This window comes from Podarcis melisellensis, assembly GCF_964234715.1.
Source record: "Podarcis melisellensis genome assembly, chromosome: 8".
Classification (NCBI taxonomy): domain Eukaryota; kingdom Metazoa; phylum Chordata; class Lepidosauria; order Squamata; family Lacertidae; genus Podarcis; species Podarcis melisellensis.
This window is the reverse complement of record NC_138540.1, coordinates 58,425,915-58,448,774: the sequence shown is the minus strand read 5'-3', so window position 1 is coordinate 58,448,774 and position 22,860 is coordinate 58,425,915. Positions and strand designations below refer to the sequence as shown.

At 48.1% G+C, this 22,860-nt stretch overlaps 1 protein-coding gene across 4 annotated transcripts in view; it reads right to left on the bottom strand.

Annotated features, from left to right (window-relative positions):
• The window catches only part of MACF1 (microtubule actin crosslinking factor 1), a 287,679-nt gene that overhangs the window by 240,628 nt on the left and 24,191 nt on the right, over nucleotides 1-22,860 (bottom strand). The gene's annotated exons all lie outside the window — the stretch shown is intronic.

Here is a 22,860-nt window from a genome sequence, read left to right as displayed (position 1 = left end):
TTAGTGGTTCCTTAATTATAATTTGGCTGCTCCGCTCCAGCCACAAAGGTACAAAATGGAAAACAAAACAAACCTTGGAGAAACGAGCCATGGTTTGCTAGATCATGTGAGAGATAGCTCATAGTTTGTCAAACAAACAATGGCTTTGCATTACATTGTGAGCCACTGTAAGGTAGATCAGTACTGTTGTCCTCACACTGCAGTGGGGGGGGGGGGCGCTGAGGTCAAGCTAAGAGAAGCACCTTGCCTAAAGGCTACCTACTGGAATGTGTGGCTATGGTCATAAATGAATCAGATTTTTCCTAGGCTGCACACATACACTCTTAATTTTGCTAACTATTACTTTGTGTCTCTGATGAGATGAATCAATACAATTTATGGTCATTTGATACATCCCAGAGAGTCAGAAAGGCCTTTGGCAATGGGGGGTGGGGAGAGAGATGCTGGAGGAAAATGGGGTATGCAGAAGTAAGCAGTAGTCAATGGTCTGTTTGGATATCAACAGCTATACAGTACCTCCCTAGACATCTTCTGTGTTGCCTCTGAAGGATTCCCACATCATATTCATTCTTCAGATATGCATGGCTAAAAACCCAAATTCCACAGGAGCTGCTGTGGTTTCCCATACAACACATGGTGTTGAGAAGCCACAAATTTTTGCAATCTGCATGAAGACACATGGATTTGTGGGGATGCAGCAAGCAAAACGCAGAAGGGCCTCTCCCTCTTGCATACAACTATCCCCCAACACTCTGCCATGTGCTGGCACAAAACTAGATCCTAGACAGGAAGATAAGCTCAAACCTACATGGCAGTGATGCAGACCTGCTACAGAGGAAGCCCACCTCGGTTTCTTCCCTCTCTCCCCCCCCCCCCCGGCGATTCTTGCTTGCACGCAAATGGCAAAGTCATTAAAGAGACTACTTGTTTTTCAGAGGGCTTTTTGGTTGGCAACAAATAGCCTAAAAGGTGATCCAAGTGGAATGTGACTGGAATCCACGGAACATTTTCCCTCATTGCATAACTTTGGCCTTCTCAATGCAGCAAATGGGTTTTTCAAAGGAAGTTTGATTGCATAATATCTAACCACAGCGGAGAAAACACAAATATTCCTCCCTCATATATTGAAAGATGCAAAATGCAAGCTGCAGAATTCAGCTCAGGGGTTTAGGTGTGAGTTTGGCATAGTGCTGCTGCCTAAGCCTGTCCACAGAGTCCCACATCCCACCCACAGGCCTCCCTTCTCCCCCTGCTTCTTTGTTGCTGCTTTCCTGCAACTTGAGCACTCCACAGAGCCTCCCACGTCAGTCGCCTTAGCAATGGCAGCCACCACAGTCTCCGCACCAGGGACTGCTGAATGCTATCTGAGGGAGTGCAGCTGAACCCTGCAGGGAGCAGGCTTGACCCACCTCACTGTGAGTGGAAATGCCAAATGTCTTCTCTCCTCCTCTCCCACACAGAAGCCGCCTGCAGAGCTGCAAGGTCCCAGTGGGCAGAGGGTTGCTGGGGCTGCTCTGAAAAGCATCTGTGGGTGCTGCCAAGCCTCCTCACTCAGACTACAAATAATGCAAAGTGCTTGCTTACCCAAACACTATTTTTATACACCAGAACCAGCCTTGTTGCAAAAGCACTCAATGTTATCGCACTTCCTTCCGTCCCAGTGGAATTTCCTCCCTTTTACTCCATTAAAGCCCAGCGCAAAGTGGGCCAAATTGGGAAGGTAACAGGAGCGACCAACAGAACCAGAAGTTTTGCCTGCACACACAGAGGACTGAGCGCTGAAACATGCAACTTAGCAAATTCGACCAGTGATTAAAACTGAGGACCCTGTGCTCTGTCCAAGCAGGGAGAGAGTCTAGCATTTCTTTTGGGGCTGGAGAGCAGAAATCCAAAGACTTGAACTCAGTCTTCTAGAGAAAAATCGCACCAGGACAAATGCAAAGCACTACTAGCCCAAATAATGGTGTTGGGCTCACCCAGCCTAGAAGCTTCACACTCAGACACATAAGTTCTACCCTCTGCAACGCTCTGGATGCAAAAGGGGCAGAGGCTGTGATGCCTCAGCCATGCTGGAAAAGTCACTCAGCACATGGCCAGAGACATTCTCTTTTAAAAATAGGCAATGGCCCTTATATCCCGTGTATACCAAGGTAACAAAGAATGTGGGGATCAGTTCAGGTAAGCACTTACATGGAAAATAATACACGTGTGTGTTTTTAAAGTGTATTTCTTAGAAGAGCCACAAATGGCAACCAGGCCCTGATCAACAAGCCAACTTTCCAGGCTCTCATCTTTCTAAGGAGGCCCCCAAGAGCAGGAGCGCACAGCAGAGACCAGCACACAATGGCCACCGTATCAGTTTCCTTTGCTGCAAAAGTAGCATTGGACACCAGTTGCTGCTTCTTGTCTGAGCAGCAGCTGTTTGCCCAGGAATCCAAGAGGCACAATTGCTCCTCTGGGGCCCAAAGATCTCTCTGCTAAAAAAGCAGGTGCTGGGTCAAGGGAAGCCATTTTCTGTTACTGCAAACACCTAGTGCACACCCATCCCAACACCACAACCGGGGGTGGAGCACTGGGTGTTACACAGCTAAGTTCAATTCTTTCCCTTTAGGAAAAGCTTGGTGGAAGGACTTTGGAGCACACACAGATGACTGAGTGTGCCTCCAGACTCATTATTTTGCAAGAAAGATTCAGCTGTACCATGAACCTTCCATGAATTAAAGCACCTCTCCATCCTAACAAAACAAATCTGCTTTTGCTTTTTTTGATTTCTTTCAGTTTGGGAAGTGATGGGAAGAAAAGCATGGGATGAAAGAATTACTAATGGGAACTCCCATTACTAAGCACCTCACAAGCAAATCAGGGTGAATGAAGGATGACATCTCATTGCCATATAACTGTCTCATAAAGAATTTGGAAAGAATGCCCAATTAAGCCCAAATATTATCTAATCTCTGTGCAAACTTTGTGCAAGCAAAATGGGCTTAATGCTGAATTAACAGATTGTACAGAGGAGTCTGGAAATCTGGTTGGTGTAAGGAAGGAGTTGCCCCTCAACAGTAATAGAGATCATGTGCCCAGTGGCCTGGGATGAGGGGAGAGCCTGATCCCAGCAGGTTGTGGCTGGGCTCACTTGCCTAAGTTGTCTCTGTACACATCCACCTGCAACGTACCAGCCCTGCATTTGTGGCATGTTGCCGCCTGGAACCAGGCTTGGGACTGGATGAGATATTTTGGGAGGGCTGGCTCCTAAACGGATGGCCCTGGCCTACAAAAGGGGGGGGGATTTAAAGCCCACCAACACAACCACCCCCACCCAGCAACAGTGGTGACAGGAACCCAAAATGGCACAGCTCCATGCCTGCAGATTTTCCAAGTGCCCTAGGAATTTCCATTCCAAGCCTCTTTAGAGAATGGCAAAGCTGGAAAAGCAGACACAAAGCAGAGACTGGCGAATTAGCACCTTCCCTCCACCCACCCTGATGCTTCCACTGGAATGGCACCATCATCTGCCTTCACATCAATGGGGGACGCTGCCCTTACTCAGGGATTGATTTATTGATCTGCAGCAACCACAGAGAGAGGGAGGGAGGGACACATTCATTTTCCCTGAGCGAGAGCAGACCTGATCGCTCACGATAGGCCAAGCGGAAGGGAGAGCACAGCACTCGCTCTAAGCCTGGCGGAACCTCCTGGGAAGAGGATCTGCCTCGCTCCAAAGGGCAGACAGCATACTTGTTGGGTGGGTAAGGAATCTGCATGAATGCCAGAAGGCTGGACTTAATCAATCTTTAAGTTGATCCAGTCCAAAAGGTTCCAATCAACTGGAAACGAAATAGCTAGACAATAAAAGTCTCCATGCCCAGATAGCAATAGCTCGGCCCAAACAAAACCTGCTCACCCTTATAAATGTAACCAAGTGAACCCCAAAGGAAGCTGCCTAACACAGAGCTTGCTCTCTCTTGGCTCAGTATTGTCTCCTCCAATAGGCAGTGGCTCTCTGCAGTCTGAAGTAGGTGCCTGGCCACTAAGCTGTGGCCTTTCCATGAAAAGAAACAGGCAGGCTGAGCCAAAGCTTAGAGCCAAACGACTGGTCCCTCCACAAATACAAAGCAAATAAATTCAGTTAAGGCTATCTGCTTATTTACCATGATCTAAACAAGCTGTGGAGTCAAGGTAGTACTTGGGTTACCTGGGGCTGGTGGTTGCGGAGAAGGCTGGGGGCAAGGAGATTAAGACAATGTACCCCACAACATGAGTCTGACCAAACTGCCGGAGGCAGTGGAAGACAGGAGTGCCTGGCGTGCTCTGGTCCATGGGGTCACAAAGAGTCGGACACGACTAAACAACAACACCCCACAACATTGGGCATGTAAGACCAAAGCAGGGCAGCTGTTGAGAACCGTGGGTGATGATGTGCTTCCTTCACCACTGCAAACTGATTCATTATCTTACAGTTGGAAGATGTGAGTCCAAAACTCACCTCAACAAGAGGATCCTAGGTGTGTAACCAAAAACTACAACTTCCCACATGCAACATGGGAGTGATACAGCTGGAACTCCATGCTATTGCAAGGATGCTCAAGGGACTGTTTCACACCTGGGCCAAACAAATCTTTGCAAGAGGGTGCAGCTGAATACCCAATGCAACAATACCTGCAGCAGCTGCTACTGGACCTCCTACTCGTTTCCCTTAAGTAGATTTTCCTTGCAAATTGCATCGCTTTAAGCATTTGGCCATGCTGTAGTGCAAGAACATAAAAAGGTGAAAGAATTCCAAACTGCATGGAAAGCTGGCAGCCAATAAGGACAAACACCACATGAGTCAACAGGGGGAGGATCTTCCGCCTCCAAGAATCAACCAAGCCTGCCTTTGGTCTGGGAAACATGGATTCAAGTCCCCACCTCCATCATGAATGCACTGAATCTCACCTTCCCACTGGTGGAATGCATGTCATGCAGGAACCAGCAGAAGAGCCTCTTCCACTGATCTTAACATATGGGCAGGTTGATATGGGAGAAGGTGCTCTCTCCAATATTTGGGGCCCAGGCCAATTCGGCGCTTTAATTGAACCTTGAAGTGGGTCTGGAAGATAACTGACAATGAGTTCGGCTGTTTGAGAGTTACATGTGACTGACTCCCTGCTGCCACCAAACGCTGGCCATGACATTCTGCACAAGCTTCAATTTCCTGATCACCTTCAAGGGCAGCCCCACATAAAATTAGTTACAGCTGTCTATCCTGGAGATTGCAGGAGAATGGATAACTGACACCACTGTCCCTGTCCAGAAAAGCCTGTAGTTGATACATCAATCAAAGGCAGGCACAGGCACTCCTAGTGATTGAGGTCTCCTGGGCCTCAAGTGACAATAACAGTTCTAGCAGAACCAAGAATCCCTGTTTGCTTCTCCAAGGGACCAGGGGGTTGCAAATCTGTCCAAAACAGCCTGTATCACCAAATCCTGGACCTGGGAAATGCCTAGCAACAGAAACTCTGTCTTGTCTGGGTTTAATTTCACTATTTTGCTTCACTTCCAGCTCATTATTGCCTCTAGGCACCGATTCAGAACCTGCACGGCCTCTGCTGCTTATGGAACAAACAGAAAAGCAGAGCTGGGTGTCATCTGCCTATTGGAGACAAACGACCATTAGGACTTGGAAAAAATACTTCTTTGCTAATTAGGAAGTGCCAAAGACATGCTGAAGGGGGTTGGGGAGCAGTTGCGCTTAGCACTCTCCACCAGAACAACATGGCATCCTTGTCCTCTCCTCAGCAGTTCTGAAGAGGGTCTGGAAACCCACCCACCACTCCAAAGCCACATCCTGGCAATGTTTGGAAGCCACAGCAAGAGCAGAGCTGGCCTCCCATGAGAGGAACAGGTTGGTCAGCGTCCAATTTTATTGTACAGAAGCGGGAAGGGTTCCTCCCTCCCTCTTCCCTGTTCCCCTGCTTTTCCTGGACCCTCATTGAAAGAGATTGGAGGGGGTTGCACAGGCTCCTTGGCAAGTAAAGGAGGCAGATGGCTGTTTAAGCAAAATTACATTTATTGGCCCCGGGAGAAGGTGTTTTGGGCACAGCTGAGGCTTCTATCGATGACCCAGACCACCACGGCCATCGGACGGTGCCCTCAGCTCACTTTTGTCCCAGACTATTGACCACTCAAAGCCTGCATTCCCCCCTCCAAGATGATAAAAAGTAACTTGAAACTTTTTTAGCATTTCTTTGTCTCTTTGTCTCCCTCCCCCTGCTCACAAACACTCAATTGTGAGGAGGAAAAGTAGGTCAGGGGCTGGAGGAACAGTGGCCAGGAAAAGATCAGGCAGAGCTGCATGGAACTGAAGTCTCCAGCAGATCACAAGAAAACTGGCAGGCTGTGGTGAGCACAACCAAAAGTGGCAAGGCAAGCTCAGTGCACTAGACTGGACAGGGGAAAGCATTTTCAGCCTGAGGGCCACATTCCCTTCTGGGCAGTCTTCCTGGCCCCACACACCAGGGGTGGGTGAGGCCAGAGGAAAAAGTGAGCAAAGCAATACAGTGGTACCTCAGGTTACATACGCTTCAGGTTACATAAACTTCAGGTTACAGGCTCCACTAACCCAGAAATAGTACCTCGGGTTAAGAACTTTGCTTCAGGATGAGAACAGAAATCGTGCTCCGGCGGCGCGGCGGCAGCAGGAGGCCCCATTAGCTAAAGTGGTGCTTCAGGTTAAGAACAGTTTTAGGTTAAGAACAAACCTCAGGAACAAATTAAGTACGTAGAGGTACCACTGTAAATGTAAATTTTGCCTTTCCAAAGCAAGATTGTTTCTGCACACTCCTCTGCATCCAGGGCAGCATGAGACATTAGCAGAGTTCAAAGACACATCCCAGCAAGGTAAAATACTCAATGTGGGGTTCAAATTAAGGCTGATGAGAGGTATGGCTTGGGAGGGGTGGTGGCCCAGAGAGACAATTGGAAGGGGCCTGCAAAGAGAGGCCAGAAAGGGCCTGAGGCCTCTCCACATCCCTGCACAAACACCAAGACAAGAAGTGCAATAGGAAGGGGAACAAAGAAAGAAAATACAGTGGTACCTCGGGTTAAGTACTTAATTCGTTCTGGAGGTCTGTTCTTAACCTGAAACTGTTCTTAACCTGAAGCACCACTTTAGCTAATGGGGCCTCCTGCTGCTGCCGTGTGGCCAGAGAACGATTTCTGTTCTCACCCTGAAGCAAAGTTCTTAACCTGAGGTACTATTTCTGGGTTAGCAGAGTATGTAACCTGAAGTGTATGTAACCTGAAGCGTATGTAACCCGAGGTACCACTGTAAGGTCTTGTGAACAATCTAATATTCTTCCATTGTGTTATCCATTTAACGAGTTGGGTCAGCTTAACATATGCCAAAATGTAGACCCTGAACCAGATTTCAGTGTCAGGGCTCGGTCCAAGAAAATATGAAGGGTGGTAATAACAAAGACAGTGTCTCTGGGGACATGCACAGTGGCTGAGCAGGCCCAACAAGCTTTACTTCTGTGCAGCCAGATATATACCACATGCTTGGAACACATTTGAAGTCAATACCTTGAAAACATGGGTTGAAAGACAGATAAGCAGCGCTCTTGAACCTGAGCTACATTCACTCCCAACACCAAAGATAAATGCTTGGATTCAAGGGTGTTTAAGGATGCCCCATTTGATCTCAAAGGCCGGAAGGTAATCTACATAGGCTCAGAGAAGCCATGTACTATTAAGTCACTCTTTCTCTGGCTCTGAATGACAGCCCATGACCGAAACATTGTGAGTCGCCTGCAACACGGCAAGGGATTCTGGGGTTTGCCCCTTAGATTGGAAGAATGCCCTGGAGCAGCCTCAGAACAAGGAGTGAAACTTTGTAGGCACCTTTTAAGAAGCCAAGGATTCCAGCAGTAGCATCTCCAGAAAAAAGCCAGAAGTGACCACACAGACATGAAAAATCCTTTTGCTTTTGCTGCTATAGCACATGCATTTTCAGCCATAAAAGCATTGGGACATGGGTACACTTCCCCATCTACCACCATACTTCCATGCCTGGGGTGTCCACTCCTGCACAGCTGTGAAGTGGTTAACTCCCTGCCTGCTCCAGTGCTAAACTCATTGATGCTGACAAGGCTTCTCTCTCCCTCCTTCTGAAGAAGCATGTCTGGAATTCTGGGACTGGGAAAGGGAGAAAGAGAAAGGGACTGCTCCAGCTGGCTTTGGAAACCCAGGACTGCTTGCCATGCACAGGAAATTGCCTCAGCATCCCAAAAGCGAGAGGAGGGAGGGGGGAGCTGAGCTCTCTGCTTCTTGGGGTGCCCCCCGGGCGCTCAGCCGCCTCTTGGCTTTTGGAATCCCAAGGATCTCCCATCAGACTGTGCTCAGCGAGACCCAACAGCATCCAAAACAGCTGAAGAGGATGAGATGTCCATTCCTTCGGCCTCCTCGGCTCCAGCAGGAGCCACAAGCAAAAATCTGAGCAAAAGGGGGACACCCCACAGCCAATAGCCTGCTCAGACCGCTTGCCTGGCAGAAAGTGCAGTTGTCAGAAACCCTGCACCCATTTATCTGGAGGGCTTCCTCTGTCTACCGCAATCCTGAGCCGCCAAACCTGCTCCGCTGCAGCTGGCTTCCAACCAAGTAGAGCCCGGAGGGAAGACTGTCTGCGGAGGGGATGGGGGCTTTTAAAAGTTGGGAAGGTAGAGTAACTTGTGAACAGTGGGAATTTATTTCATTAAAAAATTATACACTGCTTGATTGTAAAAGCAAACAAACCTCAAAGCGGTTTCCAAAAAAAGATAAAACAATTTATAAAAATATCAGTGAGAAAATGGACAATAATTTAAAACGTTCAGAAAGCTAAAACCTGCACCAACTTTCTAAAGATCTGGGTAGGCTTGTCTAAACAAGAATATTTTAGCAGTCACCAAAATTATATAGCAAAGGTGCCTGCCTGATGTCAATTGACAGGGAGTTCCAAAGTGTAAGCAATGCTGCACTATAAAATCGAGTGCTTATACATGAAGAAAGGGTATTATGTTGCAGATGTAACCATGCCACTTCTGCCAATTGGAGGCCGCAGACCCCAAACACGGCATGCAGAAGGTTCAGGCCCAGGTTCAGTCCCAAGCATCACCAGCCATAGCTCAGGGAGCAGGGCGACAAGAAAGGCTTCCCATGGAGACATCCTGGAGAGGGAGGAATGGGAGGAAACTGAAGAGTCAGAGGAGGAGGATGCTGGGGAGGTCCTATCAGGCTGGGGGATGAGAATCTGAGCAGGGAAGAGTCCCAGTAGCCTGGATCGTGGTAGTCCAGATCCAGTGGAAGGGTCTCCAAATTGGAGATCTTTGCCATGCCTAAGCAATTTGTGATCTGCTGGCGCATGTTGGGATGCTACACAGATTCCATAAATAAAACCTTTAGAACTTCCATTTGTGGTGATAGTTCAAGTTTTGAGTCTGGTAAGAAGAGCCAGGATATCCCCTCTCCCCAAAACCCTGGAGAGCTGCTGCCAGCCAGGTGGCCTCATAAGGCAGCTTCCAGATTATGGCAATGAACCTGGCATACAATTATGCTGTTTTCTCTGGATGTGGTTCAGCTGCCTTCATCTCTGACTACTGGCAATGCTGTCTAGGGCTGATGGGAGTTCATTAATAACCTGGACAGCCACAGGATGGCCACTCTATGCTATCAGTTTGGGGGGAAATCCCATGTGCCTAGGCACACACCACTCTGGCTCAGCCTGGGTTCTGGTGAGCCCCACCAGGCTTCGAGTCAGCAACAGACACCCCCACTGTGGGAACTCCCAGCCATGTCATTGTGACACACCACTCAGGATCCTACCGCAAAGGTGGGTTACTTTCTCTTTCTCTTTCTCTCTCTCTCTCTCTATATATATCTCACTCAAGACAGAATCAAAGCAAGTATTTTGAGATTCTGTACCTCCCTGATCACCCTTCCATCCCAGTAACAGTGATGCACCCAGAAGAGGAAAAGGTTTTCTAAAATATTAATTAGAGAGTGATTTGATACCTCTCTAGCCTGACTGGCTGAACAGACTCACACATCTCCTTGGTGATTTCTTTTTCTAATAATAGAATATAAATTTACTCTCGCTGAATTCCAGATGCACATAAAGGAAACACACAGAAGGGAAAGGGGAGAGTGTTAGCCGAAACTACTCCGGGCAGAGTTTCAAGAGGGGCTAGAGCTGAGTGCTGGAACTCTGCATGCACGCAGTCCCAAATTCAAGCTCCAGAATCCCCCCTTAAATGGATCAAGTAACAGGCAGGTGGGTTTTTATTTTTTGTTTAACGGGCAGTCAGACTCAAATGGGCAGTCACGGGGGGGAGGCAGTTCAAAAATCCAAGTCATGTATGTACTATGTCAGGTGATGCAAAAAGTGACAACAATGCAAAAGGTAAATTAAGTGTCCTGGGCTGCCCTGGAGCCCATTTCTTCTTTACCCACCCCCAGAAAACACCCTCCCCACAGGCACCATGGCTGCTCTGTCTCTGCAGAGTATTCATCAATGTCTGTACCCAGGAAGAAAATAATTGAAGGGAGACCCCTTTCCTGGCAAGACATATGAGGTTGCAAGTATTATGATAACGGCAATGGTAATGCCAGAAATATCCAGTGTGGCATTCTTAACAGAGACCTTACTGGGGCAAAGCAACATGAAAGATTTCTGCCTGGAAGCATAATCACAGCACAAAATTATCCAATCTGAGCTTTGAAAAGAGGTAAATCTCCCATCTAGATTTATCACGGTAACAAGAGTCCCCAGCATATTGACCTCTAAGAGGCACTTAGGAAGTCTGAGTTCTCAACTCTCTCTTCAAGATCCCTCTTCATTCTAGATGCCAAATTGCCAGCTGAGGATTTTCGCCCACTCTGTGTAGGCTTCTAAACATCACTGAAGGAGACTTTAGCAGAAAAGCATGTGCACACACACAAGTAAAATGCATTAACGTGTTGTAGTGGTGCACACTTCACATTCAAATTATAAGCACACACCACTGAGCAGTTTGAAATTTTGCTTAAAAGAAGCCCTAGTAACAAGTGATGAGAAAGTGTGTGTCCCGTCCCCGTCCAGCTGCCAGCCAGAGTGGATGACGCCGGGTCAGATGAACCAGTTGCTCAATTCAGAGTAAGGCAACTTCATGTATACACAGGGAAACACTTGTAGCTCAGTGAGAGAGGATGGTCCTTAATGCCTTCAGATGGACCTCAATGCCTTCAGTTTTATCAGGTGGCAATGTTAGCAAATGCCTTTTTTCCGAGGCCCTGGAGGGATGCCAGTGCTACTGGGAGGAAGAAATGCTGGACTAGAAGGCTGACTCAGGATAAGGCGGGTTCAAGATGATTTAGCACCTTGCATATGACAGCATGGGGGACGCAGGTGGCGCTGTGGGTTAAAGCCTCAGCGCCTAGGACTTGCTGATCGAAACGTCGGCGGTTCGAATCCCTGCGGCGGGGTGCGCTCCCGCTGCTCGGTCCCAGCGCCTGCCAACCTAGCAGTTCGAAAGCACCTCCGGGTGCAAGTAGATAAATAGGGACCGCTTACCAGCGGGAAGGTAAACGGCGTTTCCGTGTGCGGCTCTGGCTCACCAGAGCAGCGATGTCACGCTGGCCACGTGACCCGGAAGTGTCTCCGGACAGCGCTGGCCCCTGGCCTCTTAAGTGAGATGGGCGCACAACCCCAGAGTCTGTCAAGACTGACCCGTACGGGCAGGGGTACCTTTACCTTTACCTTTATATGACAGCATGTGTCATACATCTTATCAGGAGAGGGTGGGGATTCTTTTCCCCAACTTCTCCTTTTGTAAAAAATAAATAAATCAGAATGCCTGATCCTTAACACCCATGTACAGCCTATGCAGATTTCCAGAAACAAGTAACAAGACTAACGATCTTATGCTGACAGCATAATCTGTTACTGGAACATAGGAAGACACAGACACAAACTGCAAAGGCTTACTTTGCCCCCAACCCCGTCTGAGGTGGGAGGGCAGGAGGGAGTCATTCATTCTCTAACTGCATAGCCCCACCCCTTTTATCTACATAGTTCCAGGCTGGGTTCCATGTCTTAAACCCGTTTATATATCAACAGACTCGATCAAGCTTTTCCTGGATTGTACCACTTCAGGCTACGGGGTGGGGAGGAGGCACCAAAAGGTACAAATGCTCCCTCGTGAGCACGCATATATCCCTGCCACCCTGCACAGAAAGGACAGCTCAGCTTAACAGCTTCTGCAGCGTAAAATCCTTTAAAAGAGTCTCCCTAAGTCTCATTGGAAAATGTTTAATTAAAAAGATACATCAAAAGGCTGCAATCGTTTCACCCACCAAACAGGAATAAAAATATTAACATGGGGAGGAACCATATTTTAAAAAGAGATGTGTTTATATTTGCAGGCAGGCAGGAGTAAATTTGTCTGGTGCTGTCAAGGGCAAAGTAGTGGGGGATTGGGGGAACATGCAATGGTTGGAGATTTTTCTTAAAGCGGTATAGAAATGATAATAATAATAATCATCATCATCATCATCATCATCATCATCATCATCGGAGCGACACACACACCAAGTGTGTGATACCATCCAAGGCTGCTTCCAGAATGGGCATTTTGTTCATCCCTGACCTTGTGCTTTCCTGGCTAAGCTGTCTTCCCACCCACCCCCCATACCCGTGCAACCCCCCACACCATAAGGAGGCTGCTCACACTGCTATTCAGGCCAGTCAGATTCTTGCCACTTCCCAGTTTGCTCTAGCCATGTCTTTTTCTATGATCTGCCTCACCACTCTAGAAATCAGCTCTATCACTTTAACCCTTTCTTGCCTTCAGCACCCGTTATTTCTCCTTGCTGTGGTATTGGAATCCTGATCGAAACTGGAGGGAGCCCAGGCAAGTAAACCAAGCTGTATGGCAAGGGTGAGAAACTTTTACAACATGAGGACCATATTCCCTTCCAGTAGCCAGATTATTAATCATTTATGCATAAATCAACGTCTACACAATTGTCTTAGTGTCACGTGCAATTCAAACAAAAAGAAGAACAAAACAATTTAAAACACAAAACAAAACAATACAAAACAGACACCCACGGCAGAGACATTTGCATCCAGCTGGAAAAGTTTGTCAGGATAAAAGCTGTCTTCAATTGTTTCCGCAAAGTGCAGATAGTGGCAGCCTGTCGTATCTGGACAGGGACAGCTAAGAGCCCTGTTTTGAGTTACTGCAGAGGGGGCACTTACATGTTTGTATCAACACCTTGAACATGCCAGCAGCGGTTGGGACAATGAGCAAAAGTGAGCAGAGAAACTAAAGATAATTCTACCCTTGTACAGTAGCAAGCTAGAGCCAGCGTGGTACAGTAGTTAAGAGTGTTGGACTGGGTGGGACCTGGGAGACCAGGATTCAAATCCCCACTTAGCCAGGAAACTCACTGGGTATGACCTTGATTCAGTCCCTGCCTCTCAACCTAACCTACCTCACAGGGTTGTTGTGGGGATTGAACGAGAAGGAGGAGAACTGTGCATGCCACTTCCTTGGGAGGAAGAGAAATCAAGCAGGGTGTGTGAAGCAAGGTTGGTGAGGGGCATAGCCAGAGGAGAGAGGGTGTGGCCTGACAGAGAGGCTAAATTTGGCTCCCCTATCTGTGCTAAGGGATGCGGATGGCGCTGTGGGTTAAACCACAGAGCCTAGGATTTGCCGAATCAGAAGGTTGGCGGTTTGAATCCCCACAATGGGGTGAGCTCCCGTTGCTCGGTCCCTGCTCCTGCCAACCTAGCAGTTCGAAAGCACATAAATATGCAAGTAGATAAATAGGTACCGCTCCAGCGGGAAGGTAAACAGCATTTCCGTGCGCTGCTCTGGTTTGCCAGGAGCAGCTTAGTCATGCTGGCCACATGACCCGGAAGCTGTACACCAGCTCCCTCGGCCAATAAAGCGAGATGAGCGCCGCAACCCCAGAGTCGGTCACGACTGGACCTAATGGTCAGGGGTCCCTTTACCTTTACCTTTATCCTTGCTACACACTATTGGGAGGATGCAAAAAAAAAGTAAAGCCCTATACCAGGCACACCCAAACTCAGCCCTCCAGATGTTTTGGGACTACAACTCCCATCATCCCTAGCTAACAGGACCAGTGGTCAGGGATGATGAGAACTGTAGTCTCAAAACATCTGGAGGGCTGAGTTTGGGGATGCCTGCCCTATACAGTACAGTACAACACACAAACCAGTGTTCTCCTCCACGAGGAGGCTTTCCCTGGGAGCCTTCCACCGCTCCCTCTGATCTAGTCTGTCTCCCTCTCCAGCAGCCCCAGAGAAAAAAACTATGGGATGCAGGTTCTCCACCCGTTCCATCCTCATAGCTTTAGCCTCTTAGCGTTTAAGCACTGTTCAAACACAAGCTTCTTGCATCCCTTTGGTTTAAAAGTGCCGATATTGCCCCAGAGGCAGGGGGGAAAGGGTGGGGAGTGGTGCAGAGCGAGGATTCCAGTGCAATATTAAATAAGTACATCTCCCCCTCCCACCCCCACCACAGTCCATGCCAATTTCTTTTCTTTTTTTTAAGTACAGTGTTAAGACTCCAGAGGTTTCTATACAGGATGCTGGGTTTGCGCTGTCGGAAAACAGGAAGCAGAAACTGGAAGAGCAACCAGATTTTCATTTGCAGAAAAAGTAAATAAAGCACTGTCCCAAAAGAGTCACAGCTCAGCAGCCTGGAACGGTCCCATCCAAGTGAAGAAAAGTTGCAAGGAAGCGAGGAGGAAACCCAGAGCTTAGTCTGAGCCAAGGCTCAACAGAGCACAGCCCAGGAACCAGTTGACGATGCCAGGGCTCAGCCCTGCAGCACATGACAGTGAGACAATGCCCCTGAGCATGTGCAGAGTGATTCCTCACTCATCAATGAGAAATCACAGGATTGGTCAGCCTGATTTCCAGAAGTGCCTAACAGGGAGATGCAAGTCTTTTAGAAATTAGTCAGCCAACGCATGGAGTTGCGTACGCCAGGAAAGAAACCAACCCTTACAATGTACTGAACCATCATTTCAACCACAATCAACCCCCAGCCGAACAAGTGGGTCCACCTAATCTGGCATCCTGCTCCCCACAGCACCCAACTGGATGCCTCCAGGAAGCTCACAAGCAGAGCAGGGAGGCAACAGCCCTGCCCTATTACTGCCCCATAGCAACTGGTTCTTAAAGGTACACAGTCCTGGAACATGGAGACTCTACATAACCATCACAGAATAGCAGAGTTGGAAGGGACCCTGAGGATCATCTAGTCCAACATTATAGTTAAAAGTCGTGGAAAGACCTCTCCTCCATAAATAAAACTCCCAAACCTTCTAAATGACCCTATTTTCCAGGGACGTCCTTGATTTAGAGAAACCGTCCCAGTTTCTGATTTGATCCCAGAATGTCCCACTTTTCCATAGGATGTCCCTATTTTCATTGGAGAAATATTGGGGGGGGGGGTATGGAGTTATCCGATCCCTGAGCAGTCTTTTTTAAAAAATCCCTATACGGGATTGCATTCAATGTTTAATGTTTTATTACATTTTTATATATGTAGGAAGTGACCCAGAATGCTGGGGCAACCCAGTAAGATGTGTGGGGTACAAATAGTAAAATTATCATTATGGGATGGGACGTCACTATTTGCAACAGAGAAATGCTGGAGGGTATGAAGCCCCAGTCGGGTCTACAAATTTTGCCTAGACTCAGTGGCCACAGATTGCTGGGGGGTGAGGGGAGAGAGAGAGAGAGAGAGAGAGAGAGAGAGAGAGAGAGAGAGAGAGAGAGAGAGAGAGAGCGCGCAATCCCTCCAAAGCACAAACTAAAGCTGCACCCCCCCAAACAACACACATTTCAAAAGAAACACTCCCTGGCTCCCTGTGTTATCAGCTTTTCAAAAATATGTGACTCTTGTGGCACAGAAAACTACATTACAGTTGCTCCATGTAGTTGCCAAGATAAGATTGCTGGTCACCACTGATGACCTGGCAACTTTAGGTGAGAACTCCTGGTGCCAGTGCCTGTGAGATAATTGGAGGGAAACCCACCCATTTTACAGATGGGCACAGTACACCCAGTTTCTCCAAATAATCTGGATCTGAAAGAGGAGTCTTTTTCAGCCTTAGAACATAGAGCAGCAACTATGAATCCTGGTGCTTGGAGACCAATATTTGTTTGTCTCTGTCTCCTACTCCCTTTTGCCTTGGGAGCATCACTCCCCATACAAGTTCGGGGAGGGTGTGTGCAGTCTTCTCCTTCTCATGCTGCAGTCTTCCTCCCTCCCTCCCTCCCACAAGAGAATAACTCCTGCGCCTGCTTTATGAAAGGAGTCCAAAGCTCTTTGACAAAACAGCATCATTCAGGTTAACCTGGCACCAGGGCAAAGCTACATGGTAATTTATCAAAAGCATCAAGCTCAACAGTTTAATGCAAGATAGAAACCAGCGATTCCAGGGCCCCTTGAAGCAAGAGATGAAGGAAACAATCCAGCCGCTTGTGGGAAAGGGACACTTTGGGGGTTTATTCTTTGTGACTCAAGAAGCACATCTTTGGAAGCACACCTGCTTATTCAACACTGCTCCAGAGCACCACGGAGTTCAGAGGAGAAACCAAGACAATTGTGCTTAGAAGAGATAAAAGGGAACACATACAAGAACCTGTCAGATCTGTTGAGCTGAAATGAGTATATGTACCACAGGCAGCAACCAGTCTTTGAAAGAGCCTTTCAAAGGGGAACACAGGTACCGGCAGAGCCTCTGCTCTTCACATCAACACCCAGCCATGATTCCCACTGAGAAGCCTCAAGCAGCCAGTGGCTTCCCACACCAAAACTGGCCAAAGGCCTACCCTGCAAATATAAGGGATCTCAGGTCTGCAAGGCTGCTTTGGCGAAGCCACACTCACCTGCCATACATCATATAACATCAGGAATGAGAGGGTGGGTAAACATGCAGGTGGGCTAAAGGGGGGATTGCAAGCACTGCTGACTGGCAGCGCCTGCAAAAACCCCATACATGGCACCCTGAAGGCACAGACATTCAGCTGATCATCCCTGGGGGCTAAAACGGGTCACCTGACATCATTGTGAGGTCAGGTAATTCGTCAACCTTGGCCTGTGAGGGCTGGGGAAAGCAAGCTGGATCCAATTCTCCTGGCCTGGCCTACCTTCAAAGGGTGGTTGTGAAGGTTTTTTGCACAGAAGCATCTCTTTCTCTTATTGGCTGCAGCTTGTTCCTGCTGTAACATCAGCACCGAACGTCACATCTGTCCTATATGCCCAGGAGGATGTGTGCTTGCAATTTACTCCGGTCACCAGCACCATCTTTTTCCATCAGGCAAAGAGAATCAGCAGTGAACTGGCAACAGGACCTTCTAGCAGTTAAGTCAAACCCAGGAAAACCAGAGACAAGAATCTAGGCCAGCTTTTGCCAATTTTGTGCCCTCTAGATGCTTTGAACTAGCATCATACGGCTGTGTTGCCCAGGGCTGATGGTAGCCATAGTGCAAAACATTTGGAGGACACCAGGTTGGCGAAGGCTGGTCCTAGCTGATGTCCTGGGAAGACAGCCTTGAAGAGTCCCACCTCAAATCAGTAGCGTCTCAGTCTGGAGACAAGGAGCTTGCAGCCCAGCTCACAGTGCACCTGTTCTCTTCTGCCATCGCTCCCAGTTGATTTCAAAGCAGCCCCAATTCTGCAAGATAAATCTCACATTCATTTCTTTATTTTTATTGGAAAACTTTGTGTTTAGTTCTGGGCCTACATAGCACAAGGTAGGCAATGGGAAACGAATCTTCAAAGGGAAGTTAGATCACTCGACAAGAGACACACCTGCCAGGATGTGCAAATCCATCAGCCCCACACAACTGGGCCAAGCTTGGGAGGTGTGGGAAGCCTCTCTGCTGCTGTGCTGGAGGGCTGGGCGTGTGGGGGCCCCACTGCGTTGCTTCACCACCAGCTCAGAGACATTAATCAGACCAAGCAGAATTAATAAGCACAGCGAATCGGTTCCGCAGCCTGCCAAGCCAAGAGCCTGGAGGAGAGAGGGGGGGCAACTCTCAAGCAGAGAGTATGTTCAAGGTGAGGTTCAGGAACACAAGAAACGATACTGGTTCAGACCATTAGTCCATCAAGCTCAGGATTGCCTACACAGATGGGCAGCAGCTTAAGGGACTGCGCTAGGAGTTTTCCCAGCCCCAGCTGAAGATGCTGGGGACTGAGACTGACACCTCTTGCATGCAGACAAGGTGCATAACCAGTGAGCACAGCCCATCCCCTAAAGAGTTGCTGCAAAGTAAAGCAAAAAGAGGCATTTTTGCTGGCTTCACAAAAACCAGTCAACCATGTGCCCAAAGGGGATTTAGTAAGGAATTGTTTGTTGTAAGAAACCTTTTTGGCCCAGATTTCCTCCCTTAATCCTGCTCTCTTGTCCCTTGTTCCATTGCCAAACTTTAATACACAACTTTAGGCAAGAATTGGCAGTGAAACAGCGCCAGGAACCCAGCTGTGCAGAGGTACCAACGGCCATTGCACAACAAATTAATTGGGCATCCTGGCAACCCAGAAGGAGATTCGACAAGCCTGCAGGCCAAGAGGAAGAATCGTACAAGCTGAAGGGGGCTTAGAGGGTTTGTAGTCAAACCCCACAGCACAAGGCAGGGACACCCACCCACCAGCTCCACCCACACAGACCGCGATGCAGAGGCCACAAGCAGAGATCAGCTGCCGTCCCAGAGCACTGCCCCTGCAGAGCAAACAGCTCCACATGGCTTCAGTAAGCCACGCAAGCAATTTGCTGCACAACAATATCTGATGGAATCCACAGCTAACAAAAGGAAACTTTTCTCAATTTTTAAAAGAAGTTTGCCAACAGAGAAAGACTTCAGTCCTCTCTCATATCACAATTTGCAGGCTTGAGCTTGATTTGTCCAATCCATGTTCACGACCCACTTCTGTGGAAGAACAGAAGCAGCATGACACACCATGCAGAATCCTGCTTCCCAAGAACAAAGGTTCCTGGAGAAAACAAGCATCTAGCCCCTCCGGGTTGCAACAACATGCTTGAAAATTAAGCGAGCAAATATGTCTAGTGAAATTTCAAAAGCCAAAGGAGTTCCCAAATTAAGATTTCAGGTGGTTAGAGAGGACACCAGCGCCCTGTGGAGTTCCTGACAAGCAGAAGCAGAATTATGCCAAATCATGAAAACTGCAGTTTCGCAATGTAAGCAAATGTGTGTCTTTTTTTACAGAGGGCAAAGAACCTCGCTTTCCAGTAGACACAAAACCATAGCCCCTTCCCACGCTGCCTGCTGGGCCCCACTGCAACACCAGAAGCACCTTCACACTCAGTGAGGTTCAGCACTTAATTTGGAGAGGCAACGGAACAAGCCAATTCTCAGCGCTTTTGGTCTCAGGCCATCCAGTAAATCCGCCAGGGAGAAGAGATCAAAGGCTTTCTCAGTCTGCTCCTAGCGATGCACCTTCCCCTCCCAGAGCAAGCCACGCCAAGGCTGTCAGCAGGTAGGAATTCAGGCAGCATGAAAGGAGGAAGGGGGGCTGAGGCTGAGAAGGATGGGCCACGGCAGGCGCCATCCCTAGAGGCAGGACGCCTCTCCTTCCCCAACCAAGACAGCCAAAGAATCTCCCAAAATAGAGAACGAAACATTCCCACTCAGGACCCAAGACTTCACCACCGAAGCAACCTGAGAACTTTCAGAAGACAGGGTATTTTTAGGGATGCCAACAGAGCGACAGTCCAGCAAGGAGATGCTGAGGCAGTCCTCAGCCTGAAAGCTGTGCAGCAGGATGGACCAGCAAAGCATCTGAAGATGGAGGGACGGATAGATGCGTTGCAACAGCCCTGTGCTGCAAGCACAGATCACCCTGGAAGGCAGGCCCACGCAACTGGCTTCCCAGTAACCACAGTTCAGCAGTGGCCATGTGATGGAACCCAGAAAGCACTTAATAAACCCCACATTACACTCTTATCTACACCACCAGTTTATTCCACATTCATTCTGATTTGCTTGCACGAAGCTTATGAGGAGGTTAGGCCATGTTTGGTCTTTACTGACCATTCATTCAGATTTGTTTACAAGGTAATTATACAATAATGCACACTCATCCTGATGTGCTTGCAAGGTATTCACCTGTCTTTCCATTAATTAATTAATTAATTAATTAATCATTCATTCATTCATCCCACGCTCTTCAGTGCATTTTTTCCTGTCACTTTCCTAACTGCAAAAAGTCCCGGTTTGTGTGTGTGTGGATTTGTTGTACTAGGACAATTGAGACTTTTAGGACACTTTAACTGCACAAACCTAGATTTCTGGTATGCACCTGAATTCCTCCCACACAATAATGAGAGTCTGGAGATATCCTTACACTATAACTCCTATCATCCTGACCACTAGCCATGCTGGCTGGGGTAGACATTGGCTACCTTGATCAAGGGCACAAAACTGAGCTATTTATCACTCCCTTCAGCAACAACGCTGGGACTAGCAAACTGGATAGACAACTGGAACCAGGCAAGGAGAGGCAGGGTGTATCCTCATCACAAGAACACAATCATCCATCATACTTGTTTCCTCAACAGGCAGACCAAATAAGCCTAACATAAAGTCCTTCAACATGAGGCTCTAGTCCCCAGTCCCCTGGCAACAGAGCTATTAAAAATATATATCCCCACTAGGCTTCCAGATGATCAGGTTAACCCTGCTAAAAGGCAATAATTCCCTGCAGAGCGGCCAAAGCATTATCTATGAAATTCCTTGCTACATAATGAAGATATTGCAACCTTCCCCAACCTAGTAGCCTCTAGATACTTTTGACTGCAACGCCCATCTACAACAGCTATGCTGACTGCAACTGATGGGAATTGTAGTTGTTGCAGTTGTAGTCCAAAATATTGAGAAGTCATCTGGTTGGGGAAGAACTGTTATTGAATGATACTGTTTTAGCATCCGGGGCAGGGGACACATTATTTTGGCCAGTAATTTTGGCAGCCACCCAGTTCTAAGAATTCTTAGTTCATATAGAGTACCTAAAAACTCTTAAAGGTTTCTCTTTCTTCTCCCTCTCTCTCTCCTGGTGCATTGGACATTGTGCTTAACTTGGACTGGAAAAACCTAGGTTCACATTCCATTTCAGCTGGTGTTCACTGGCAGGCTTCTGTCCCAGCCTAGGCTCCCTCAGCCCCCATGTCAGAAAAGCCCAACTATGATATTTCAGTATGACCCAAAGTTTGAACCATCAGCATCCAGGATGTCATTTTTCAAGTTACAGGGAAAACGCCTGGCGTGCAAAAGAACAGGCAATGCAGCTGCTCCACCTAGAACTGCAGCACTTAAAATACAGCTTCCTTCCCACCCACTGCTCAGGCAAGGTGGGAAAGGTGCTTCAACGCCCAGCAACACCAACCTGGGAGGTAGAAGTGCTCCCCAGGCAGGGAGTGTTGCCACTTCTTTAAGCAGAACAGGCCACTTGCTGCAGGCTGAGCTTCTGCAGGAACCAAAACGCTCACCAAGCAAGACTTTCTCCTCCATCACCACACAGGAATTGTGTTTATCATTGCAGGGCGAAATGGAGCACAGAGAGTTGGGAGGGGAAAAGGAGCAGCAGGAGCTCAGCAATTGCAGGGGGGGGGCTCCAAATTGGCTTGGTACCTAGCAAATAGCTAGGCCACTTCCACCTCACTGCAATCAGAAACATCTCTTCCTTTTCCAAAGGACAAAAATCACAGACCGGTGTGACAACTGAAACTCTTGGGCAATATGCAGCAATGGGAGTTTGAATGACAGAAGCATAGCAGAGGAGGAGGAGATGGCTTTTGGTATGAACGTTCTCATGATGTCATCGACATCAGGCCGCTCAGTGGAGAATGACTAGGCAATACTACCTCTGCGCAACACACAACATTAACAGCCCAGAGGATAAGCGAGGCAAAAAAAAAAAAAGACACCTATTTCTTAGTCACCACAAAACCACTCAATACAGTACAGTGGACGCTCGGGTTGTGAACGTGATCCGTGTGGGATGCACGCTCGCAACCCGCAGCGTTCGCAACCCGCAGCTGCGCACACACGGATTGTGATTTGGTGTGTCTGCGCATGCACGACCGCCGAAACCTGGAAGTAACCCGTTCCGGAGTACTTCAGGGTTTCGGCGGTCCGTAACCCGAAAAACGCAACCTGAAGTGTCTGTAACCCGAGGTATGACTGTATATGCAATAATGAATGCTGTATTGGACCACAGAGTTCAGTTTGCAGGGATGCCTTGCAAATTGGCACAGTAGATGATGCCATAGCTTTTGATAATTTACCACACAGATACTCCCCCTCTTCACAACCACCCACTTTTCTCTCCCTCTTTCTCCGTTCCAATTTCAGAGCAGTACAGTTTACATCACATTGCCTGGATTACAACTCATTTCTGGCTGGCTAGGCTGGAGCAGCAGGTCCCCACAGACGCTGCTTAGCACGTGAACACAATATTATTATCGTCTGTCAGCAGAAAGGGAGACAAGGCTTCACAATCGTCTGGAAAACCTACCCGACTGGATTTCCATGCCGCCCAAGATCCAAGCCACCAGTATTTGCATGTGAAGAATGCTTTCTACCTCTACATCATTAGGGAAACAGTGCAAGGAAATTGGAAACACCATAAATGTGGGGTGCAGTGTGGACTGATTCCAGAGCACCCCAAAAACCTTTGGCCTTATATAGTTGCCTGCAGACTGAAGAACAGAGTAAGCTGCCTTCTATCGAGTCAGACCTCAGACCATCTACTTCAGCATCGCCTACACAGACTGGCAGTGGCTCTCCAGGGTTTCAGG